At 31.5% G+C, this 24,931-nt stretch overlaps 1 protein-coding gene across 5 annotated transcripts in view; it reads left to right on the forward strand.

Moving 5' to 3' along the window:
- Positions 1 to 24,931, forward strand: part of LOC145280126 (uncharacterized) — a 176,818-nt gene that overhangs the window by 61,984 nt on the left and 89,903 nt on the right. The window contains exon 2 of one of the 5 annotated variants that reach the window (XM_080131887.1): positions 16,026 to 16,111. The exons of 2 other annotated variants lie outside the window; for them this stretch is intronic. The gene's annotated coding sequence lies outside the window, so the exon portion shown is untranslated. Of the gene's footprint in view, positions 1 to 15,281; positions 15,365 to 16,025; positions 16,112 to 17,208; positions 17,296 to 24,931 lie in introns of those variants that run through there. 2 more of the 5 variants (XM_080131888.1, XM_080131889.1) reach the window with 2 other exon arrangements.

A 24,931-nucleotide genomic window follows, 5' to 3' on the forward strand; every position in this document is an offset into this window, starting at 1 on the left:
AGAGCTTTAATTGCATTTTCATAATTTTTATTAGTAGAATTCGTTATGAAAAGTGCATCATCTCTATATAGCCCTCCTTCAAGTTTGAATTGTTTATGGAGTATACAATGTATTTCATTTAAAAGGAAAAGGCCAACTAGATCAGTGACCTGGTTTAAATTTAATAAATATAAACGTTGGTTTAAATTTAATAAATATAAACCACCTTAAATTATTATAAATTACTCATTAGTAAAAATAGATTTTTTTATTTTTATTTTTTTTTTTAATAAATTAAGTTAAACCAATTACCGCCCTTAGACTCGTAAATCAAATAATAAATAAAGCCATGACAATTATCTCCCCTTAAAAACTTGCAAAAAAAAAAAAAAAAAAAAAAAAACTCTCTCTCTATAGATATTAACTGTAGCGTCTCTAAATCAAAATACGCTAACGGAAACAATTTACTGCACGAGCGTCGCCCTTTTAAAATTCATCATTCAATAAAATAAAAAGCTATAGCAAACATCTAAATGACTACTTTAAATACAGTTCCTGATTTCAAAAAGAGAAAAACCAAAAGGTAATTATATATCTATATATTTTTAAATCAAATTTATTATGTAAATTCAAAAATATATATATATTTTTTCTACTCATTTCTATCTCTAACCTATACAAACTTTCTTATTAATTTTCTTATAAATTTTATATCCAAACCTTTTGCTTCAATTTTTCAGATTCATCTGCCTTACTTTTAATGCTAGGTTTATTTTTGGTGTCTTTTCAATTCAATAGAAATCCTCCTAAATTTGCTGATGAGGAGACCGTGCTTACCAAAAAAACTATGTATAATTATTCTACGTGACTTCATGTATACCACAAATAAAAAGCACGGATTTCCGAAACGATCGTACAGATAATTGACTTTGTTATTGTTCCTTCTTATGAAACTGATTTTTAATTTAATTAAATTTTTGATTGTTAAATTTAAAAAATTTTAAAACTTTTAAATTATAAATCACATTACTTAATATTGAATTAGCTCTAGGACATTTAACTATCGAGCTTATTATATATCTAAATTACAACGAGCATTTCCTGTATTTTAATTAAACTAGTAATTTCACTATTACATTAAAATACACTTAGCTCTTTAGACTATTATCATAATCTCCTTTAAATTATATATATATATATATATATATAATGAAAATTACAATTGAATTTACCAAAATGATCAAAAATGGTAAAATTAAAGTAAATTATAAATATTAAAGAATTAACATTTATAAAATTATCTCAGCCAGATAATACCAAATAGGAAATAGAGCTTATAATATATCAATAATTATCATATATATATATATATATACATATATATATATATATATATATATATATATATATATATATATATATGGCCGTGGCTCAGAGGCTGAGGCATGAGTGAAGAGTTGTATCTTTTAGTTTCGATTCTAGCTGATGGCACCCGAGTCATGTATATATCTTTTTTAGTTTTGATCTAACTACTAAATATTAGGTTTAATGTAATAATCGATAGTTAATTGTAATATGTATGAATTAAAATATCCTATTTAAGTGTATTTTACAACTGGGCAACACCGAGAGGCCTGCTAGTAATAAATATGAATTTAGGAAAACTCGTCTCGGGAAAACTTGTCTCGGGAAAACTCGTCTCCTTTCGCTAGGTAGGAAAACTGGTCCCTTATTGAATAAATATCGATTGAAAACACATTTTATGATCGTTCTTGAAGGAGATATTGCTTTTTAAAATAGACTATAGCCCCCCCCCATAATATTTAAAAAAAAATATTTTTATTTGTTTAATGTTTTTTTTTTTTCTACCTAACTGGCTAAGTTCTTAGTGGTTTCACTTATTTTAAAGCGTTTATTATGTTCATACAAAGTTAATTACAATTTTTTTGGTTCTTATTTTAACGATGTTTTTTGGAGTCATAAAAACAATAAAAAAAAAACAAAACAAAAAAATTAAAAATTGGGAGCGTTACTTTTTTGTTTTGGTTTTTTAATTATGATAGTTTTTTGTTATGTTTTCGTTTTCTCTCATACCAAATGCACTCATGCGTTATTTAAAATTATAATTTTATCAATTATCAACATTTATTGTCGTCCTGTAAAATTTTGCAAAAATTAACTAATAAATTAAAAGCGAAATATTTTTTTGGCGCGAGAGATGCCATGTGCTAACAATCTCTCGTTAACTCATTTTTAATTTTTTTAATTTTTACTTCAAAATTCTAAAATCAATCATTCAGAGAAAAAGTAATCACTAAATAAATTTATTAATCAATTTTATTGAAAACTCCGCTATCGTTTATCAAGAATCTTTTTAATTTCATTTTTTGTTGGTTGTTTTTCGGAGGGAGATATAGTTTTAACCCCCCCCCCTCTCTAAATTATATTTTAAAAAATATTAAAATTTGGGTTTGTATTGCTGTACACATAGATTCGAAAAAGTAGTTAAAAAACAAATATATAACAAATAAATGTTATCAAAGGCAAGATAAGTTACTTTTCTACCAAACTGGATATAATTCTCGTGTTTTTATTCAATTTAACATGTTTATTCAGCTCGAAAAACATGCAGTGTTTACCGATGTATTGGAAAATTCAAAATGGCGGCCGACTCTCTCTTAAACACGGTAAGTTCGGGAAAAGGTGTTATAAATAATAAACTAGACAAAATCCTGTTAGAAATTCGCTCAATATATATTACCGTGACATATATTGACATATATTCGGTGTTTTTTTAATAGTATTTTGTCTAGTTTATTATTTATAACACCTTTTCCCGAACTTACCGCGTTTAAGAGAGAGTCGGCCGCCATTTTGAATTGTCCAATACATCGGTAAACACTGTATGTTTTTCGAGCTGAATAAACATGTTACATTGAATAAAAACACAAAAAATATATCCAGTTTGGTAGGAAAGTAACTTATCTTGCCTCTGATAACATTTATTTGTTATATATTTGTTTTTTTGACAACTTTTTCGAATCTATGTGTACAGTAATACAACCCTAAAATTTATTATTTTCCTTTTAAAACCAAATCTCCCTCAGTAATTTCTTTAATTTTCTATTTTTTAGCGATTATCAAGACTCTTAAGATGTGATATACCGGACATTATTTCTCGTTCTCACGTAACACTCGACATGTTTTTTGTTTGTTTTCTGTGTGTTTTTTTTCTTTACTGAATAAACGATTCCAAATAAATTAAACAACACACAACATAGTCGGCGAAGTAGAAAACTCGATTTTACCCTTTTATAACAACAGTAAATAAGTAAATTCTTTTTATATTAGTATAAAAAATATGCGGTCTCGTTTATGAACATAATAAACGCTTTAAAATAAGTGAAACCACTAAGAACTTAGCCAGTTAGGTAGAAAACGGACACTTAGAAAATCGATTTTATTTAAAAAAAAAAAAAAACATTAAACAAGTAAAATCATTTTTTTTTAAATATTATGGGGGGGGGCTATAGTCTATTTAAAAAACAATATCTCCTTCAAGAACGATCATAAAATGTGTTTTCAATCGATATTTATTCAATAAGGGACCAGTTTTCCTACCTAGCGAAAGGGGACGAGTTTTCCCGGGACGAGTTTTCCCGGGACGAGTTTTCCCGGGACGAGTTTTCCCGAGACGAGTTTTCCCGAGACGAGTTTTCCCGGGACGAGTTTTCCGGGCACCAATAAATATATATCTCACATTAAAAAAGAAAAAAAATTTTTTTTTTACATAGGCATCACCACATTATCAAGGCCAAGAGGATAAGGGTTAAAGAGTGTACAGTAGAAATTGAACAATATAGTAACCGTTAGTAATGGAAATTTGGTAAATTTGTAAACTTATATGGAACGGCTCATCAAAAACTTGTTTACGTTAGACTTGAAGACAACCATATTGTAGTCAGCTGGAAAGCAGGAAAACGGAAGACAATTCTACAGGCGTGTAGTTCTAAGAAAGAAGCTTTGATCATGGAATCTACGTTTAGGTTTAGGCACAGATAAAGAGTGGGAGAAATTAGTGATAGTGTTTTCTGCTAGACGGGTGTTTCTTGTGAAAGTTTGGCAAGAGGGGGGAACCATAGATTGGAGCTCAGTCGAGCACTTGCCATGAAAATAACGATACATTTTGTAATATGAAAACGAATATCCACATTAACTCCACAAAAAAAAAAAAAATGGAAAAAAAAAATTGTCAACCAAATAAGGTGGGATTCATTAAAAACAGAAAAAAAAATTTCTGGAAACTTTTATGCATGAAAATTTTTTTTTATTTTTATTTTTTTATGGGAAGCCATAAATGTGAATTGAGCATAAATAGAAAAGTCTGGCTTGTATAATTGTTAGGAAGGTTGCAAAATAAAACTGGAAAAAATCTGTCGATTACTATTCTGATTCTGATTGGCTGTTTTCAAACATTCTCTTAAATTGCTTTTGCCTCCTATTTCTGTAACAATTCGTAATAGATTTATGATTTTTTAATAGACTTGTAATTTATAGTTTGATCACACTAGATTGATTGTCCATAGTGGCACCACAGGAAAATATTAGATGACTTTGTCTTTATCTATGAAGTGTGGGTTATTACTTTGCACTTTCAAACAGCAAAGTTTAGGTAAAATAAATTTGTACAGGGTAGGACGATAAAATTGTCGCCATAGAAAAGGCAACTAGTGGTTGGAGGGAAGATGCCCAGCCTTGCCTAGTCGTAAAATAAAATAATTGATAAATTTACAGCAAGAACATTGGTTTTGTAATATATTAGTAATTTATATTATTTGGATTCTTCGGACTACTGATCTTATCTTAAATGTTATTTGCACAACGTTTTGACCGATGTAACCTTGCAAGAATCTGTGGTATAATTGATAAAGTACTAAGTAAAATTCAGTTCTAAAGGTCTGGCTTTCGTCTGCTTCTTTTACCTTCTAACATATCCTCAAAGCATAACTTTGACAGGCCAGTCGTTGATCATTTGACATGACCAAAAAGTTTTGATTTTATTAAATAGAGGGAGTAGGGAAGTAGTTTGACAAAGGGTGGATTTTTTTTATATTTAAAAAAAAATTTTTTTTTTCGATCATTATGTGACTTTGAAACACCTCCATGCGATTGGCTAGTTGTTTAGTTCATGTGAAACAATCAAAGCCATACAAAACTACTGCGAGGACATAAATTAAACTTCTACTTTAACAGTTATCGGCTCTCTTTTTGATTTTAGAAAGATAGCAACCACATGGAAAAGGATAAAAATACCTGGATATACTTTAGTAGATGACAAGAAGAGCAGGTGCAAAATATAAAAAATATTAAATTAGACAAAAATGAGGCGAGCAACATATTGTGGGCCTTCAGAGATACTAGGTTTATTTGTGGTGTCTTTTAAATTTAATAAAAACCCTTCACAATTTGATGATGAGGAAACCTTGTTTATTAAAAAAGTATATGTAATAATTATTGTCCGTAACTTGATGTATACCACAATAAAAACACTGTTTTCCAAAACGATCGTACAAATAATTGATTTTGTTGTTGTTCCTTCTTATGAAACAGATTTTTAATTTAATTATAATTTGATTTTTAAATTTTAAATTATCAATCACATTACTATATATATATATATATATATATATATATATATAATTTTTTTTTTTTTATATAATTCAAATACAAATTTCTAATCCGAATATAAATTTTTTAACAACACAATTTTTAATTTTTTGATACAGGGAACAAAAACTTCATCGCAAAATTGTTTTATTTCTTGTTTCGGCCAATGTTTACTCCAATGAAGAATTTTTGATAAATGAATGTTTGTTCATTAAATTTAACAAGTGAAGCATGCATGGTCCCCCGTGAGTGCACAGTGAATGAGGCATAAAAAAAAAGACTAAGTTCAGCATCCCCTCCATTCCCATTTAGCCCAAAAAGTCCCCAGGGGACGTAAAATCGTGGTGAAAATGAACAAACGGTGCACTCATGAAACAGCAAATCGATAAAAATTTGATAACCCCCCCCATATACCAATTTTTTAATTTTGACCACCTAGTAGCCCTTTTTCCGGATGAAAAGCAATTAAAGTTTTCCATTTGTTCAACTATCCTATATACTAAATTTTCAGTTTTAGGCCTGAACATATGTAAATTTGAGTTTTGCACCATGCAAAAAAAAAAAAAATGATTAAGTTCATCATTTGTCATCTCCCCATTTAGCCCCAAAAGTCATCAAGGCTATAAAATATTTAAATTTGAGTTCAGCACCATGCAAAACTGCTAAATAGACATACACAGAAAATTTTGGAAAAATATGGTAAAATAGTTCCCAAAATGGCATTGTTTTATTAGCTCTAAGAGCCCCAGGGGCACACCCTAGAGTTATTGCGAAGTATAGGCAAACACAATTATATAGAAATCAGTTAGTTATAACTTTTCAGAAAGATTTATAAAAATCCAATTTTTTTAAAATAAGCACAAAAATGTCAATTTTTGCAGTTTTAACCCGAAAGAAAGTCCTAGGGAGGCAACAGGAGTCTTCCCGAAAAATCCATTCTGTTACTTTTTTACTTGTATCATGTTTAATGTTTGTGCAAAATTTCAAAAAATTGCAAGGCGAAGTTATTGAGAAAAGTGTGGACAGACGAACAGACAAGAGTGAATATATAGGTCTTCTCTCCGTTTGTCAGAGACTAAAAAAATTAAATATATCTCTTTGTCTCTACGTAATAAAGAACATTCTTTAAATCTTCGACCCACTCATTAGAAAATGAAGATAATGCAACTCTGAATTTTTGAAAAGCAAGAAAAAAAAAAAAAAAAAAAAATCTATCGATAACAAACCTTAACTCCCGGGCATTATCGGCTAAAGAGGATTATAAAGATTATCTATGATATTAACACAATTGTCACTGCTTAGTTTCTGTGTGATGTTTTGACTTGATGGGATTTCCACACTTAAAACGATTATACTCCTTTTAATGATAAATATGTAAAGGATGTAATTTTTAAGATTGTAGTTGTCGTTTACCCAGCTTAGTTATGCTATAATCTATATATCTATAAAAGTGAGAATGTGTATGTGTGAGAACACTTCTCAACCTATATACTCAATGAATTTTTGATCTACAGACTTGAAATTTAGTATATAGGATATTACTGTGTTTAGGACTACATCACGCTGATGTATAAAACTATAACAATGTCTTTATTCTCTGTGACGGTTATGGTTGGTTGTTAGGAAGGAGAAGCACACCTAGGATTCGACAGGTTGATTATTCTTGACCTGACCAGCAACAGATTGATATCCTATTCGGTTGTTATGTATAATTTGTGACCACTTGAAACGCCACTTCTGTGATGGTATTGTCACTATAACCATATCCTAAGGACATTTTATTCGACCGTTATAATTCATTGGATTGATCTGACATGAATTAATCCTGTATATCTATTTGCCAAAAATGACCTTTCCAACATCATACTTTTAACTTTTCTTTCTGACAATTCAAAGTTTGTTGCTTTGATACACAGGTTCCTGTTAGCTTTATAATTATTTAAATGACCATTTGGTACATTTGACTATTATTTACAGTTGCAAGTTTTTGTCAAAACGATATTCGGAACACATCGCCTAGGTATTAAGATTGGACAATCCAAAGAAAATGTTGATTAGTTAGATGTAGAGATGCAAATGAAATAAAATATCATTTTGCTAACTACTTGCCTCTGAGGATAAGAGCTCTTCTTTGAAACTCCATGTAATCTATCTATATCTATAAAAGTGAACGTATCTGTGTGGCTGTCTGTGTGTGTATGTACATTTCCCTACGCAATAACTCTCTCAATTTTCAGTCTACAGACTCAAAATTTGATATACAGGGCACTGAGATTTGGGAAAATCTATGTGATCGGTTTTCGGCCAGAAATTTGTCTGTTAAGGGGTTAAAGTTTAACGATTTGACCTTTGAGAACTCTACCAAACTCCTCCGCCAATTTTGGGTATAAACACTTGAAATTTTAGATATAGTTTCCTTGGACATGGATCTAACTTGATTTGAGCCCAAAACGAATGTTAAGGGGTCATAATAGGGGTCAAAGTTAAAAAAAAAAAAAAAAAAAAAATCTCTTAGGTCTCTACCAAATTACTCAGACAATTTCTGGTCTAAACACTTGAAATTTTACATAAATGGTATTCAGAGATAGGGCAAGCGTTTTAATCAGTTTGGGTCGAAAATGTTTAGTTACCAATATATAAATGTATGTATGTATGTTTGCATATCTGCCTAAAATTTTCAACAAAGGCAACGGATTTTTACAAGATCAGTATCATTTTAAAGTTCAACCTTGCAGACGACAAATATCGAAAAATAGGCTAAAATCATTAATATCTTCACCCTCAACTGGGCACTTTTCTACAGGGGGGGGGTCGCCTTTTTTCGCCGATATTTTCGTAAGTCATCCTCTTGTCTAGATTGTCTAGCCTTAATTTAAACATAAGTCACTTCCGGTTTGGCGATGGTCATAACGGCATAGACGTTAGGTTTTTTTCCCCCCCGTTCTTTTCCTCCTTTGCGATACAGGTTTGAGCCTGCCTTCCTACTTACACTTTTTTTTGCTGAACATACACCTCCAAACACCCGGGCAACACCGGGCTGGCTAGTATATCTAGAAAAGTGAAACTCTGTCAATTTTCAGTCTACAGATTCGAAATTGGATATACAGGGTACTGAGATTTGGGAAAATCTTTGTAATCCATTTTCGGCCAGAAATTTGGCTGTTAAAGGAGTCAAAGTTCAACGATTTGACCTTTGAGAACTCTATCAAACTCCTCCGCCAATTTTGGGTATAAACAATTGAAATTTTAGATATAGGTTCCTTGAACATGGATCTAACTTAATGACTCAATTTGAGCCCAAAACAATAAATTTTAAGGGGTCAAAGTTAAAAATATTGACCTCTGCAGTCTCTACCAAATTACTCAGACAATTTCTGGTCTAAACACTTGAAATTTTACATAAAGGGTATTCAGAGATAGGGCAAGCTTTTTAATCAGTTTGGGTCGAAAATTTGAGCTATCAATATATAAATCTATGTATGTTTGCATGTCTGCCTAAAACTTTCGACAGAGGCGACAGATTTTCACAAGATCAGTATCGTTTTGAAGCTCGACCCTTCAGACGACAAATACCGAAAAATTGGCTAAAAATATTAATTTCTTCACCCTCAACTGGGCACTTTTCTACAGGGAGGAGTCACTTTTTTCGCCGATATTTTCGAAATTCATCCCCTCTTTTCGATTGTCTAGCCTTAATTTAAACGTACGTCACTTCTGGTTTGGTGGTGGTCGTAACAACAAAGACGTCACATTTTTTTCCCCCGTTCTTTTCCTCCTTTGCATTACGGGTTCGAGCCTGCCTTCCTACTACCACTTTATTTTTATTTATTTTTTTTTTTTGCTCAACACAAATCTCCAAACACCCGGGCAACGCCGGGCACCCATGCTAGTAGGTAAAATTTTAAGTTTCAACTTGTATTCATTATTGAATAATAAATTGTAATTTCTAATTTAGAGTTTATACTGAATTTCTTATATCGATGCTCTATCTCGAATGTTGAACTTTTCATCTGCTTAGGATTGTCATATTCATATTTATACTTTAAGTTTACAGAATTATTCAATTTGTAAACTTGAAAAAATTTTTTGAATTCATATAATATGTACATATATATACTAGCAGTTCAGTCCAGCTTTGCTCGGGCCCTATGTACTGTTCATAACTTTATGTGCATATGTATGTATGTATGTATGTATGTACATATATATATATATTAAGTTTGACACATGTCCAGGTGATCTGCATCTAAAATTTCAAGTGTTTATACCCAAAATTGGCTGAGGAGTTTGGTAGAGTCTGCAAAGGTCAACTCTTTCAACTTTGACCTCTTGGCAGCCAAATTTTCGCCCCAAATCTGATTAAAAAGCTTGCTGCATGTCTGAATACAATATATGTAAAATTTCAAATCTTTAGACCCAAAGTTTGATGAATAGTTTGTTAGAGACCGCAAAGGTAAAATCTTTTGAACTTTGACCCCTTGGTAGCCAACTTTTCGGTCATTTTTCTGAATATGCTTTGTGTAAAATTTCAAATGCTTAGACCAAAAATTGGCTGAGAGATAAAATTTTTTAAGTTTGACCCCAATTTTGACCATTTAACATTTATTGCTTTGGGTTCAAATCAAGTTCAAATTTGGATCCATGTCCAAGGAACCTACACCTAAAATTTAGTTTTCAAAAGTCAAATCATTGAACTTTGACACCTTGACAGTCAAATTTCTGGCCGAAAACCAACATTTCAATACTCCTTATGTCAAATCTCGAGTCTGTAGACTGAAAATGTCCTGGGTATGATGTAAAACTACATCCAACAACGAGGCCCTGGTGGGGGAGCTCCAGGGTTTTGGGGAGAATGTCACTAATTGTTGCAGTGCTGGGTCACCCTTGGGCAAGGTGTAGTACCCACTAGCCCCCCTAGTTAGGGTCACAAAAATCCAAGCCTGGTCAACAATGCTCTTGATGGCTGAGGAAGGAATTGCAGCGGATGAACCAGCACCGCAGTGCCAACGCAGTCAACAAGGGTGATGTACAACTCTATTCGGGTCTGCCTCAGCCATCAGATGTGGCTGATTGCATGTGTGCAGACTGTCCTGGCCCGTCCTTGCTTCTATACTTTTGCTTTCAGCGGAGAGGATGCTAGCAGTACTGGGCAAGCTGCTTATTCCTACTTTGCCTAGGCTGGGAGAGGGGAAAGTCCCGTGGCAATGGAGTGAGGGCGTACCGGCAGGTTTGATGGACTGAAAGCCGTGGCATGATATCTGCACTCAAGAGGAGCTCCGATCGGACTCACATCGCACCTTCGACATGGACACTAACTGACCCCTGTGTCATCGTCGAAATTGATGAATTGCCCGAAAGAGAGAGACTGAAAATTGACAGAGTAATTTGGTAGGGAAATGTACACACACAGGCAGACACACACACACACAGAGACAATTTCACTTTTATATATATACTAGCATAGGTGCCCAGCGTTGCCCGGGTGTTTGTATGTGTGTTAAGCAAAAAAAAAAAGAAGTGATTGTAGGCAGGCAGGCTCGAACCATATTGCGAAGGAGAAGAACATGAAAAAAAAGTGACTTCTTTGCTGTTTTGCCCATCCCAAATCGGAAGTGATTTAGGTTTAAATTAAAGCTAGTCAATCGAAAAGAGAGAATGGCTTTTGAAAACAGTGGCGAAAAAAGGCTTAGTTGAGGGTAAAGTGATTAATGTTTTTAGCCAATTTTTCCGTATTTGTCGTCCGAATAGTCGGCTTTACAACGATACCGATCTCGTGAAAATCCGTCGCCTGTCGAAAGTTATAGGCAGACAAAAACCTACACACATATATGCATACATTTAAACAAACAGGTGAGATTTATATTATAGATTATTTTGGATTATTTGGATTTAGTAATGATTTAAAAAGTTTTAAAAACTCGTATGCCACCACCAAGAATCGAAACCAAAACGTTCAGCTTATGACTTATTTTTGCCTCTGCTGCCAATGACTGGGCCATGAAGACATATTTACTGCAAGGCTAAAAATTAAAACATGCACCAATAGCTACTACGTTATGCGTTCCTAATGGCAGTGTTTTACCGTCACCTGGCAAATTTAATTTTTTTTTTCGCTTTTGCACTGATTTTTCCGGGCTAAAACCTAAATATAAAGTTTCGCATGGATTCAAATATCTTATATGTGAAGTTTCATGTCTGTAGACCAAAAACTCTAGGAGGAGTTTGGTAGGCAAAATTTTTTAAACAAAAATATGTTTATACCTAAATATATATGGAAAGAATTTTGTGTTTGCTATAAACTTTTTACGCAAATATTATGCAAGTATAAATCATGTAGAACATCTGCATTAATATAATTACACGTAATAGAATATGCAAATTAGCTAGATCTTCTGCTAGTGAATGCAATTCCACGCCCCATACATAACAAAATTGTATTTTATTAAATAAACAGAGAAAGGGATTTTAATATGAATATCAATACACACACTTGAAAAACGAGTTTATAGGAGTGTGTGTGTGTGTGTGTATGTATGTAAGTATGTATGTATATATATATATATATATATATATATGAGAGAGAGAATTGAACATTTTAACATGCTGAAAGAAATAAACGGTAAGATGGACAAAAGATGAAATTTGAAATGTAAACTTTTTGTCATTTATTTGTATATGCTCTGTAATTATGAGTTTAATAAATTAAAGGATTGGTATAAATAAAGGATGAAATCTAATTGAGTAAGCATATTTTGAATAAGAATATTTTCTCATAAATAATACTAACGGGGGTACCCGGCGTTGCCCGGGTGTTTATGAGGGGGGGGCGGTGTCGATTCAAAACCTGTTAAATTTCTTTTGAAAAATTGGGGAAAAAAAACGACAACGAATATGATGTAAAAAGAAAAAGTAAAAAAAAAAAAAACTTGTTTGAAAAATCGGAAAAAAATATAAAAAAGTTTTGGTACGTAGGTAGGATCGAACCCGAACATTGAGGTGAAAACCTTGATAAGTTACCTGCTCGCCCATGAAAGGAAAGTAAGTGAAAGCAATTTCAATTTAACGTTTGTGGATGGCAGGTGCGTGGCGAAATTAATTAGGTCAAAGGAAAGTAAATTGCGCACTTAATTTTAACTGCCGGGTAGTTTGTTTGGGTTTGTTTTTTACCCAACTTTGTCTGGTTTTGTTAGCCCAACGTGCTGGGAAAACCAGCTCGCTCCCCTTTAATAGGGGAGTGTCCAAATGAAAGCAATTATCTGATATGACGGTGAAAACCAACATTGACCAAACGTCTATTGCTTTCTGGACGCTCCCGGCCCATAGGCCGAGAATTGCACCTTAGTTTCATATCAGTTTCGCTTTTATACGAAAAAGCCAAATCAACACGTGAGAAGCTAAAATAGCAATAATTTTGTAAAAGTCGCTGTAAATAAATCTAGACGCGACGCGCAAATCATAGATATTATTATCTAGGGGGTATATAAACACTTAAGCGAAAAAGTCTTTATTGGACTTACAAAAACTCTTGTGCGCATTTGCCTTATATATATATATATATTATAAATAATGGTTTTGGGACAATTAATCAAAATTGGCAAAATAGGAACTTTTTGGAGTATCGGAATTGGAAAAAATTGTGCCTATTTTCTGATGCCAAAAACGATTTTTTTAATTGTATTTTTTTTCATCTGATTTTGTTTAAAACAAAATCTTCCACTGTTGGTAGTAATATTAAAAAACTATATATTGAGTTTAAACAACCAGTAAAACAAAAAAAAAACTATAGATCATCCTCCACAAATTTGCTTTTGCGTTTGAGAAAATACATGCACATTTAACATGTTTTTATTGTTTTTTTTTTTGTTTTTTTTCAGTAATTGGGGGTAAAAATAACTCTTTATTTAAATATTTACTGATTTATAAAGAATCCAAAATCTTATCGGAATTGGGAATTTTGTGTGGAATCTGTAATTGGAATCGATGAGAAAATATTAGAATCGTCCCATCGCTAATATATATATATATATATATATATATATATAATTATACTTCGGAATAGTTTTTTATTTGACAATCAGTGGTTATGTAAACGTGAGATTGTAGGTTTACAAAATATTACTGGCAGCAATATTCTATAAGTTATCCCATCTAAACAAGAATTGCTCGATATGCAAGATAGAGAAAATAATTTAATATATAGTAAGTTATAAAATATATGTAGCTTAGCTACATATATTTTATAACTTACTATATATATATATATATATATATATATATATATTAAATTATTTTCTCTATCTTGCATATCGAGCAATTCTTGTTTAGATGGGATAACTTATAGAATATTGCTGCCAGTAATATTTTGTAAACCTACAATCTCACGTTTACATAACCACTGATTGTCAAATAAAAAACTATTCCGAAGTATAATTATATATATATATATATATATATATATATATATATATATATATATATATATTAGCGATGGGACGATTCTAATATTTTCTCATCGATTCCAATTACAGATTCCACACAAAATTCCCAATTCCGATAAGATTTTGGATTCTTTATAAATCAGTAAATATTTAAATAAAGAGTTATTTTTACCCCCAATTACTGAAAAAACAAAAAACAAAAAAACAATAAAAACATGTTAAATGTGCATGTATTTTCTCAAACGTATATAAATGGGCTCTGGAGAAGATTAGCTACATTGTAGCTAATCTTCTCCAGAGCCCATTTATATACGTGTTTATCCACGCAGCTTACACGAACAAGTCTACGATAGTACTACAATTCAAAAGCAGCAATTTTCCTCTTGTTGAATTTCTTAAAGACCCAACATTCTGCTCCACATTAATAATGCCAAATCTATTGAAAAAATTAATGCTATAGAATAGAGGAAAACAGCAGGAAAATTTCCACAAGTCTGCAGTTCTTGGAACAAAGTAACTGGAATAGGGATGTGTATGTGTATAACAAGGTATCTGACCAGTGAATTGACGAATACCACTTGACCAAGTTGTATTTATTGGAAATATCTGTTTTCTATATAGTTGGATATTAGAGTCGAATAAAACAACTCAAAGAAAGTGTGTCACTAACACAATATATATACACAAAAATACACACTGATCTTTATTATACAATGGAGGATATATGAAAAAAGTAAAAATCATATAAAAATTTTGAAAACATTTTAATGGCTGGAGAATTTCATTTTAGATGCGTCTCTCAAGTGTTGTCTGTCTCAATATTTAGTCTATCACACTTGAGTTTGAATAATTTCATTGCTAAAAGTTCAAGATTGATTGAACATTTAAAAAAAAAATCACGATTCTTGTTTATGTAGGTCAAGTAATTTCTGTTAATATTTCTGAACACTTAAATTCTGTGCAGGTTTTATTTTAGTTTTAACGCCATTAGCAGACGTTTATTTCGATTTAATTATGTATCCAACTTTCACATGTTTCATTCTGTCTTAAAACTGGTTTCATTTGAATTATTTTTACTTTTTAAATTGGTCTTCCACGATTATTTATTCAAAATTCTAGTCAAGAATGTTGGTTATTAAAGCCTGTTAAACTCATTTAGAAACTGAAGTATATGTTTGCCACGAACTTTTAAGCCAGGTTATAAAACCTCATTTAATCATTTGAAGCAGGTTTTGAAAATCTCCAGGATAAGTCTGTTGTATGCATTAGCAACAGAATCGGTGTGTATTTAAATCTGATTTATTATTTCAATTTTATTTTCTCTGGTAAAAGAATTATTTCTGACTCTTGATTGGCTCTAAAGTCAGGGTTCCATATTTAAACTGAAAATTGATAAATGTTATACCAGAGCATGTTATACTTTTTTCTTTTTTTTTTTTTTACCAGATATAAGGCCTGCATTTTAAGGAAAATAGACAATGTTCATATTATATATATATATATATATATATATATATATATGAGAGAGAGAGACTGAGAGCAGTAGTTTGAAGAATCCAAATGATACAAAGATTTGTTTATTTGATTAGCGCAAAAATTAATAAATGAATAAGATAACTTTAAACATTATTTTCCTTATGAAATTAGCATTCAGCAAACTCTCCAGAAGCCATGACTCCAACGGAGAAAAATTTAAGAAACAAATTAAATATCAATTATGCAAATCTGCTCTTCAATTTAAAGAAGTTTGATGCAATATTTATCCTACTTTTATTTCCGACTAGCTGGCTGCCTGGCGTTGCCCAGTCGTACAATATGCTTAAACATGATATTTTAATTTATGCAGATTGCATATATATTATTATAGAATCAATCCTCTAATGATTATTGTATATTACTAAACAATGCGAAAATATTAACTTTTTATTTATTTTTTTTTAGGGGGTATACACATTACTAGCTGGATGCTCGGCATTGCCTGGTCGTACAATACGTTTAAACATGATATTTCAATTTATGCAGATTGCGTATGTATTATTATAGAATCAATTCTCTATTGATTATTGTATATTACGAAGAATAATTTGCTCGATGGACTAATTTACAAAACAAATTAATAAATGAAAAATCCGGTGTAATGTAAAATATTCCCCTGTAAAACTTTTTTTATCTATAAGAGAAGAAAGACTATATTTTTAAGATTATCAAGACCAAATATCAGCTGACGTGATATTGTAAACAAGCACGCACAGAATTTGATGAATGACGTTATTGTTATTTTTTTTTCTTGACAATAAAAAAATAAGACAGTTATTTATTTATCCAATAAGTATCGAAAATTGAAAAAAAATCCAATAATTTTTAAGATTGGATTTTTTTGATTTTCGATACTTATCAAATGAATTTCTGTACAAAACATATCTAAGAACACTGCCAGACAGATATAAATTAGCTTTGTGTGAAATTTGCAAAAGATAGAATCAACCGTTTTGGAACCTATGAGGAACTCGCACACACACCCAAAGTGACTTTCATGTAATAGAAGAGATAGATAAGAATCAACATTTGTTTCTGCATTGAAACTTGTGAAAGCCAAACCATTGGCCTTATTCAATCAAAATGCTTGAAATTTTTCAAGTGTTTGTGTTAGTGACACACTTTCTTTATGTATTGAGTTGCCTTATTTGACTCGAATATCCAACTAGATAGAAAACAGATATTTCCAATAAATACAATTTTCACACACAGGTTTTCAACCGCAAATCATTACATAACAGAAAGCATTGTCTCCTTCACAAAAGATCCATTTTATTACATAGGCCAAGGAAGTCAGGCTTTATTTAATGTTCAAGTTTTCATGTGTACATTGTTTATGCTTTGGTTGGTCATCAACGATAACTCCTTCAGATCTATGACTTTGTGACCTTTCAAATCTCAAAAATAATATGGTTGGGTTTTATGGCATGCCAACTGTTATTGGATCAATTCTGACCTGGTTGAACTAATTCGTTCAGTCGTAAATAAATGAATTTAACGGCATAAATAAAGTGGGAATTGATTCAAACATGCCTTGCACGTATTAGTTCATTATCTGGGTAGATTGCAACTGTCCATTGCTTACATTCAGTATGAGGCATCCGTTTTAGAGGATGGAGGATTTCATTTGTTGTCATAAACACACTATTTTCAAGCACTATGGATAATAATTACGGTAAGTTAATTAAATGTAAAAGTCCTCAGTGGTAGTTTAACTATTGAACTTTATAATTTTTCTAGTTTGAAGACAATCATAGTATCATTACCCTTTAAACTAACTAAAATTAAAAAAATGTCTTTTTAATCATCTACATCACAATTTAGGTCATAAAATTAACACTAAAACCGTTTTAAAATCATAGTATTACCCTTTCAACTAAAATTAACAATAAATTTCTTTTTAATCATCTACATCATAATTTGGGTCATAAAGGGTTAATGCTTAAACTATAAATATTGGTTTGTCGATTGATTTGTTTTGAAGGCTGATATTTTGTAAATGAATAGATTGTAAATGATAGCTTCTGTTTAACTCTGAACTGAAAAAGGTACTACTACTCTAGAACTGAGCGGACATTGGAGTAGTGTATATATTATTTAATTGGAATCCATTATTGAGATGAGTATTATTCATTAATTTATTTATTGCAGACTATTATCCTCATCTTTCTTAGTTGTTGTTTCACAACGTTTCGGCCAACTATTCCTCTGGCATTCGTCAGGCGGTAATTGCGATGGGATAGGAACTCCGAATCTCCTAACTGCATTCTCAGCAATTACTGCCATCCATAGTTGTCGTCGTCTCACCATCAAGTTGAGAAAAAAAGTGATGTATTAACATGAGTTTGTTGCCACATGCAGTCGTACGCATAAAACAAATTCGATCTTGTACTATTTTCAAAGTTAGAATCGAATTGTCTTTAATCTTACAAATCAAATCAAAGGTTTGTCTATCAAATTTCTGTACGATGTTGATAGCCATATACGTACATAATTACTTTATGCTCCCTCTAATTACATGGTTTTGATATTCTTAAAAGTTTTATCACTGCACAAGCAGAAAGGCCTAGCTTATAAAATCAACTGTAGATTCTTTTCAGGGACGCGTTCGAAATGAATGTTTCTGTTTAGAGCACAATTGGAACATGAACTTCTGCATTTGAAATTTTAATCCAGCCATTATTCACAAATAATTTTTAAAAAATCAGCAGTAGATTCTCTACAGTGCAATGTAGACTACAATGTCTTGTGGACTGTCACTGTGGGGGGGGGGCATTTGAAGCTTCCTCTCTGTACACTGCCGGGGGGTTCCTAACCAGAGCAGGCAATCAATCGAATTGAAAAATGGGCGATTTCACCAATTTCAAATGACAATAAAAGTATGAAAAAGTGGAACATTTGTTGACCCTCATTCAATTCCGAACAACGTTGAGTTTCCCTGCTAGTGCATCCTAAAATATTGAAATGCTTTTTGACTGTATACTTTATCAATGCAATAATTAAATCATTTAAGAAATGTTTAGAGTACTAGCTAGAAACCTGGCATTGCCCAGTCGTAAAATATGCTTAAACATGATATTTTAATTTATGCAGAATTAATCTTCTATTGATTATTATATATATGAAGAATAACTTGTCTTGTTATTTATAAGTAATAATGATGTTGTCATTAATCAAATTTCGTCTGTGTTTGTTTACAATCTCATGTCACCTGATATTTGAGCTTGATGATGAATGCGCTGGAAAAGTCACTTCTAATTAATGTTTATAGTTAAAATATGCAAACGAAGAAATGATTTGTTGCAATTTTAAATGATACCTCTCCTTTTATTGTAAATTAAACTCATTAATAAGAAAAAAAATACAAATAAAATGGTGAGGTATATCCGGGCTTGAACAGGGGCTCATTTGATCTGTAGGTAAATGCTTTACCACTGACAATGTATGTTTTTATTTTTAAGAAGAAATGAATTGCTGAGATTTTATTATTTCTCTTGGCTGGTGTAACGTAAAATATTCCCCTGTAAAAATTCTTTTTTTATCTATGAGAGAAAAGCTATTTTTAAGATGAGATTTTTTTCTATTTTCGATACTTATGGGATTAATTTCTCCACAAAACATATCTAAAAACACTGCCAAGCATAAATTACGTTTGAATGAAATTTGCAGAAGATATGCTCAATCGTTTTGGAACCTATGAGGAATTCTCTCTCACACACAAAATGACTTTTATGTAAGAGTGGAGATAAAGATCTGATAAATTTGAAAAATTGCAATCTCTTTCACATGGAATAATTAGTTTCTGTTTTATGTAAAAATTTTGAAAAAAAAAATTACTTTATGTAAGAAACTAAAAAATATAATAGTACTTGCCAATGATAAGTGTTAGATGGAATAGATTCTGACCTAGAAAACAGCAATTCTTCCCTCTTTGTCAGAATTAAATTGAAATTCTTCCCCTTTTTGTCAGAAACATCACTCATGGAATGTGAGAACTAAAGGACAAAATAAGGGAAGCGAGAGTTCCATGGATGCTGGAAGTAAACCCAAGATCCAGTTTTTACTCTCCTTTAAATAGATTCTGTTTTAGCATGATTTTTAAGCAACAAATTTAATAACATTGACATTTTTATGAAAAAAAAAAAAATTAGTCCAGGTAATTTTGTCCAAATTTCACATATTAACTTAAAAATGAAAGTAAATAGTTGCATACAGGAGTTATTTTCACAGGAGGAAAAATATTAGTCGGAGATGTCTAAAAGGAACATTCAATAACATTAAATGTTTGTTCATGGATGCTGACATTTCAAATATAATACTGACAGTTCAAATATAATACTGACATTTCAAATATAATACTGACAAGACATGGAAGGGTTTAGTAAAGAATAACATGAAAATAAGCAAATGTAACACAGAAATATTTGGATTAAACTAATAAACGTTTCATACATTTAATAAAACATGCAATGTTTTACAGGTTGTCCTGTAAGGATATTTACACCCTCCATTGTGTCGTATTGTGTAGTAGCCGGTCTCCAATAAAACCTCACAGCTTGATCTCACACTGTCTACTTCTGTATGGCAGAACCTGCACTTGTTATTGCTGAGACCACTCATCTTAAAACATTGGTCACCAAGACTTGGTTGGGCAACAATTATAATCCTCTTCTGATCATAGTGAAGCGGTTATCTTTTTAATAGACCCTTCTTTCTCTATATAAATATGGGTGAATTCACCCAGAAAAATATTTGGCACGCTGTTAGTTGGCTCATTTTTCCTGTTTTTTTTTGTAATGGAAGTCTTTGGTGTATTTTTGTCGATTTCTTTTGGGCTATTTCTGTACCAGACTTTTTTCTGATTCTATCTCGTTTGCAAGAGGGTCTTGTCCAAAATGTTTGGCCAGTTTTGTGATAGAAGTTTTTATGCTGGCTCTTGTTTCATAATGTTGATGTACCATTTTGGGGTTTGGATTTTGGGAGCTTGTTAGATTTTGCTCGGTGGCACGATGTTGATGGTGAATTTCTGATAGACCGATAACTCCTGCTCCTTTGGTTATATACAGCCTTGGCAGACACTGGTTTCGGTAGTGTTAACATTTTCTGCATTTTAGTGTCTGCATTCTGTTTATGAATTTTTGTAGCCAGTTAACAAAGCCAAAGCTGTATGTAATCACTGGCATGGCTAGTTGGTTAATGGTAGTTAGCTTTTTCTTTTTCTTTTTTTTTTCTTTTTAATAAGCTCTGTTTTTCAGATTTTCCTTACATATATATATTCACTGCCAATTTTTTCTCTCATCTTGGCATGTCGAATTGGATTGTTCTCTTCTATGCCAAGGTATTTGTATTTATACTGTTCTTTTAGGTCCTTGATATCTTTTTTTTTTTTTTTTTAATTATTGCATTTTTATCCCAAACAATGCACAGTGCCACTTTGATGTAAAGGGCTACTTTCAGGGATATAGGTTGCAGGAATACTATGTAGGGAGTTAAGCAGCAAGATGTCTGTCCATATTACACTTCTGCATGCCACTACAGTTGGGGAAGCAGGAAACCGGAAGAGAGTTCCAAAGTCTAGCAGTTCTGGGGAAGAAACTATTAGAGTAGAAGGCTTTTTTACATCTAGGGATCTTGACTGTGTAGGGTTTGGACTTTGCTGCTTGTCAGGTTTGTCAGGGTTATTTACATCAAGGGCTGGTAGTTCGTCGGAGCATCTACCATTAAAATACTCCATTAAGCTGTATATTTCTATTTGGACTTTCTTCCCAGTTCTGATGGAGAACTTAGCACATTTTTTCCAAACCAAACTTCATTCCTATATCTCTGGAGAAGTTGTGTACGAGCTGCAAAAGTCGATTTAAGTAAGCTTCTAGATTGGAATACAACTTGAGGTCATCCATGAAGAGCAGCTGATTGACTCTTGTTTGGGTTTTGTTGGCGGCTATGACTCGGATTTTAGGCACTCCAGTTTTTGTTGAATAACTTGCTTAATGGATCTATCGCCAAACAGAAGAGTAAAGAAGATAGGCTCTCTCCTTGGAAGATTCCTCTTCTGGTCTTGATGTTAGGGATTTTAATAGTTCCATTAGTGTGGCTTAATATGCTTAATATCATGATTCAAATTATTTGGATTCATCTGACTACTGTTCTCATCTTGAGTCTGATTTTCACAACATTTTGGTTGATATAACCTCCTAGCTTCACCCAGTGTCTTGTCGAACTCGGGGAATGTTTCTGTCAAACTCAGAAATTTGGACATAATTTTGAGCGGAACCCTGTATTTACTTCATGGGGGTAGCATGCTCTTGTTCCATCAGCCATGACTGGATAGAGGTCCTAAGTAATTCACCATTGTATTTTTTGGTCGCCCACACTGAGGATTGAACTTTCACTTTTTACAATTGATTTTCCAAGTACTTAAACCACTGCACTTCGGGTCTTGCATTGTGAAAATCACACTCAAGATGAGAACAGTAGTCCGATGAATCCAAATAATACTAATAACCAATCGTCATCTAAAAAATTCAGAAAAGTAATGCCATGATTGTTTGCAACATTTTTAGATGTACAGCCATGATCTCTTTGATTACTGGATGGATCAATCAAGGCACCACAGTAACCACACGTGGGGTACATTATCATAATGCCTTTTGGTAATTGATCCATGATATTAGGTTCCTATAGTGCTCAACGATGGCCTTACCAACTGGTCCTTGATGCCTAAACACTTCCTCCTGTACCCCGCTTGTTCTTTTGCCAGGTATCTATCAGACAAGTGGTGTTGATAGATGCTGCCTTCAACCAGTCCAGTGAAGAGCTTGTATGTCGTGAGACAGCAGATGGGTCTGTACTTACTAGGGCGTTATGTTTCTCCCCTCAATTTGGTGAAGCAACTGCTACCTGTGAAAGGAATATATTTGTTTAAAGTAGCTGAGTGGTTTTGGTTACAGTATTCAAGTAATAGAACTGTATAAGTCGTCATTCTAAATGGGTGTTCGTGGTCATAGTTAGTGTTAGGCTTTTAGCATATCTTTCAGTGTTTCTCCCAAGCTGCTCTGTCAGGCCATATTTATGGTTTAACCAGCCAATCATATTCTTGTGAGGACCCCCCTCCCCCCGGATGTACTCATATTCATTACAGAAACTTCCTTTTTTTTACTTGTTTATTTCTTGTTTGCTGTTGAGAAATACTTTTAAATGTCCTCGCATATCAATGAAAGGCTTTGTTTGCATGGCGGTGGGTTTATTGTGCTTAAGCTTGAGATAGTATTTTTGTCGTTCACCATGCAGATTGCAACTGCTCTCACGAACTCCGAACACTAGTACCTCCTTGACGACAATACCCTTGATAAACTTGACAAGCAGCAAAATCCCACCCCTACACTGTAGAGATCCCTAAATGCCATAAAGCCTTCTACTTGAATAACTTTTTCTCTCAGACTGCTACACTTTAGAATTCCCTCTTGAGCCCTACTTCTCTTGACGTGCAGAAATTCAAATGTAATGTGAACAGACATCTCATTGCTCAACTCTATAAATAATATCTGTGCAAATTCGGTCCCAAATTGTAGCCCCTCATGACTAAGTGGTTCTGTGCCTTCTTTGGGAAGTGATTAAAAAAAAAAAAGATTGAATAGAGCTCTTTTTTTCTTTTTTTTTCTCAAGATAGTTCTGCTTCATTGAGCTTGTAATTATTTGGTTTTATCTTTTCCCTGCTGATTAAATAATTTCCTCTCGTGTTCTTTTCTGGATTTTTCTGAAGAAGAAACTTATTCATAGTCTCAACTATACGCTTTTGCTCCTCCCCCTATTCTTCTCTTTCTTCTCAACTCTGTCTGTCGCTCTCTCTCTCTCTCTCTCCCCCCACCACCAGCCATCAAATTGTGATTCTAGACACTTTATTTTCACTTCCATCATTCAATCTGGACGAACGAACCAACATCATTGGGTCTTAGGCGTAAGAATGCAAATTTTATTTCTTTTTATTTGCACAAATCCGCGTAAACTTCAACTTGTATATTTTTAACACATATTTTACTTTAAAAAAAAAAAAATTTTACTTTAAAAAAAATATATGTACATATTTTATTTTAAAAAATATATGTACATATTTTATTTTAAAAAATATATGTACATATTTTATTTTAAAAAATATATGTACATATTTTATTTTAAAAAATATATGTACATATTTTATTTTAAAAAATATATGTACATATTTTATTTAAAAAAATATATGTACATATTTTATTTAAAAAAATATATGTACATATTTTATTTAAAAAAATATATGTACATATTTTATTTTAAAAAATATATGTACATATTTTATTTAAAAAAATATATGTACATATTTTATTTTTAAAAATATATGTACATATTTTATTTTAAAAAATATATGTACATATTTTATGTTTAAAAATATATGTACATATTTTATGTTTAAAAATATATGTACATATTTTATGTTTAAAAATAAATGTACATATTTTATGTTTAAAAATAAATGTACATATTTTATGTTTAAAAATATATGTACATATTTTATTTTTAAAAATATATGTACATATTTTATTTTTAAAAATATATGTACGTATTTTATTTTTAAAAATATATGTACGTATTTTATTTTTAAAAATATATGTACGTATTTTATTTTTAAAAATATATGTACGTATTTTATTTTTAAAAATATATGTACATTTTTTATTTTTAAAAATATATGTACATTTTTTATTTTAAAAAATATATGTACATTTTTTATTTTAAAAAATATATGTATATTTTTTATTTTAAAAAATATATGTACATTTTTTACAGACTGCAAGTTTCATCTCTAATTTTTTTTTTTTTGCATTATTAGAAAATTAAAAAATAAAAATAGATATCCCAAAATATTAAAATTACAATTTGCTTCTCTTTGTTTCTCATGTTTCATTTTTGAGTTTGATTAAATTCATCATTTTTAGCTGAGAAAAAAATTAGGTACCCAAATAATTTCTAATATATAAAAAATAGCAGGCCACCCAGCATTGCTCGGTCATAAAATACGCATAAATATTATATTTTAATTTATGCAGAACTCATTTATTATAAACAGAAATACCGTACATATTAAACGTAACGTTAAATTCCTTTTAAAGAAAAAAATAAATAAAAATAAAGAAAAAAAATGGAAAGAAACGGAAATATGCATGCAAGCATTGTTTTTTTTCTAAACAGTTCACTTTTTAGTAATTGTCTGTATTTTTGAGATGAGTTGTTTTCATTGATTGAGATTGTCGGACTGACTTCCTCATCTTGGTTGTTAT

This window comes from Euprymna scolopes, chromosome 7 (assembly GCF_053919585.1).
Source record: "Euprymna scolopes isolate OS-2025 chromosome 7, ASM5391958v1, whole genome shotgun sequence".
Taxonomy (NCBI): domain Eukaryota; kingdom Metazoa; phylum Mollusca; class Cephalopoda; order Sepiida; family Sepiolidae; genus Euprymna; species Euprymna scolopes.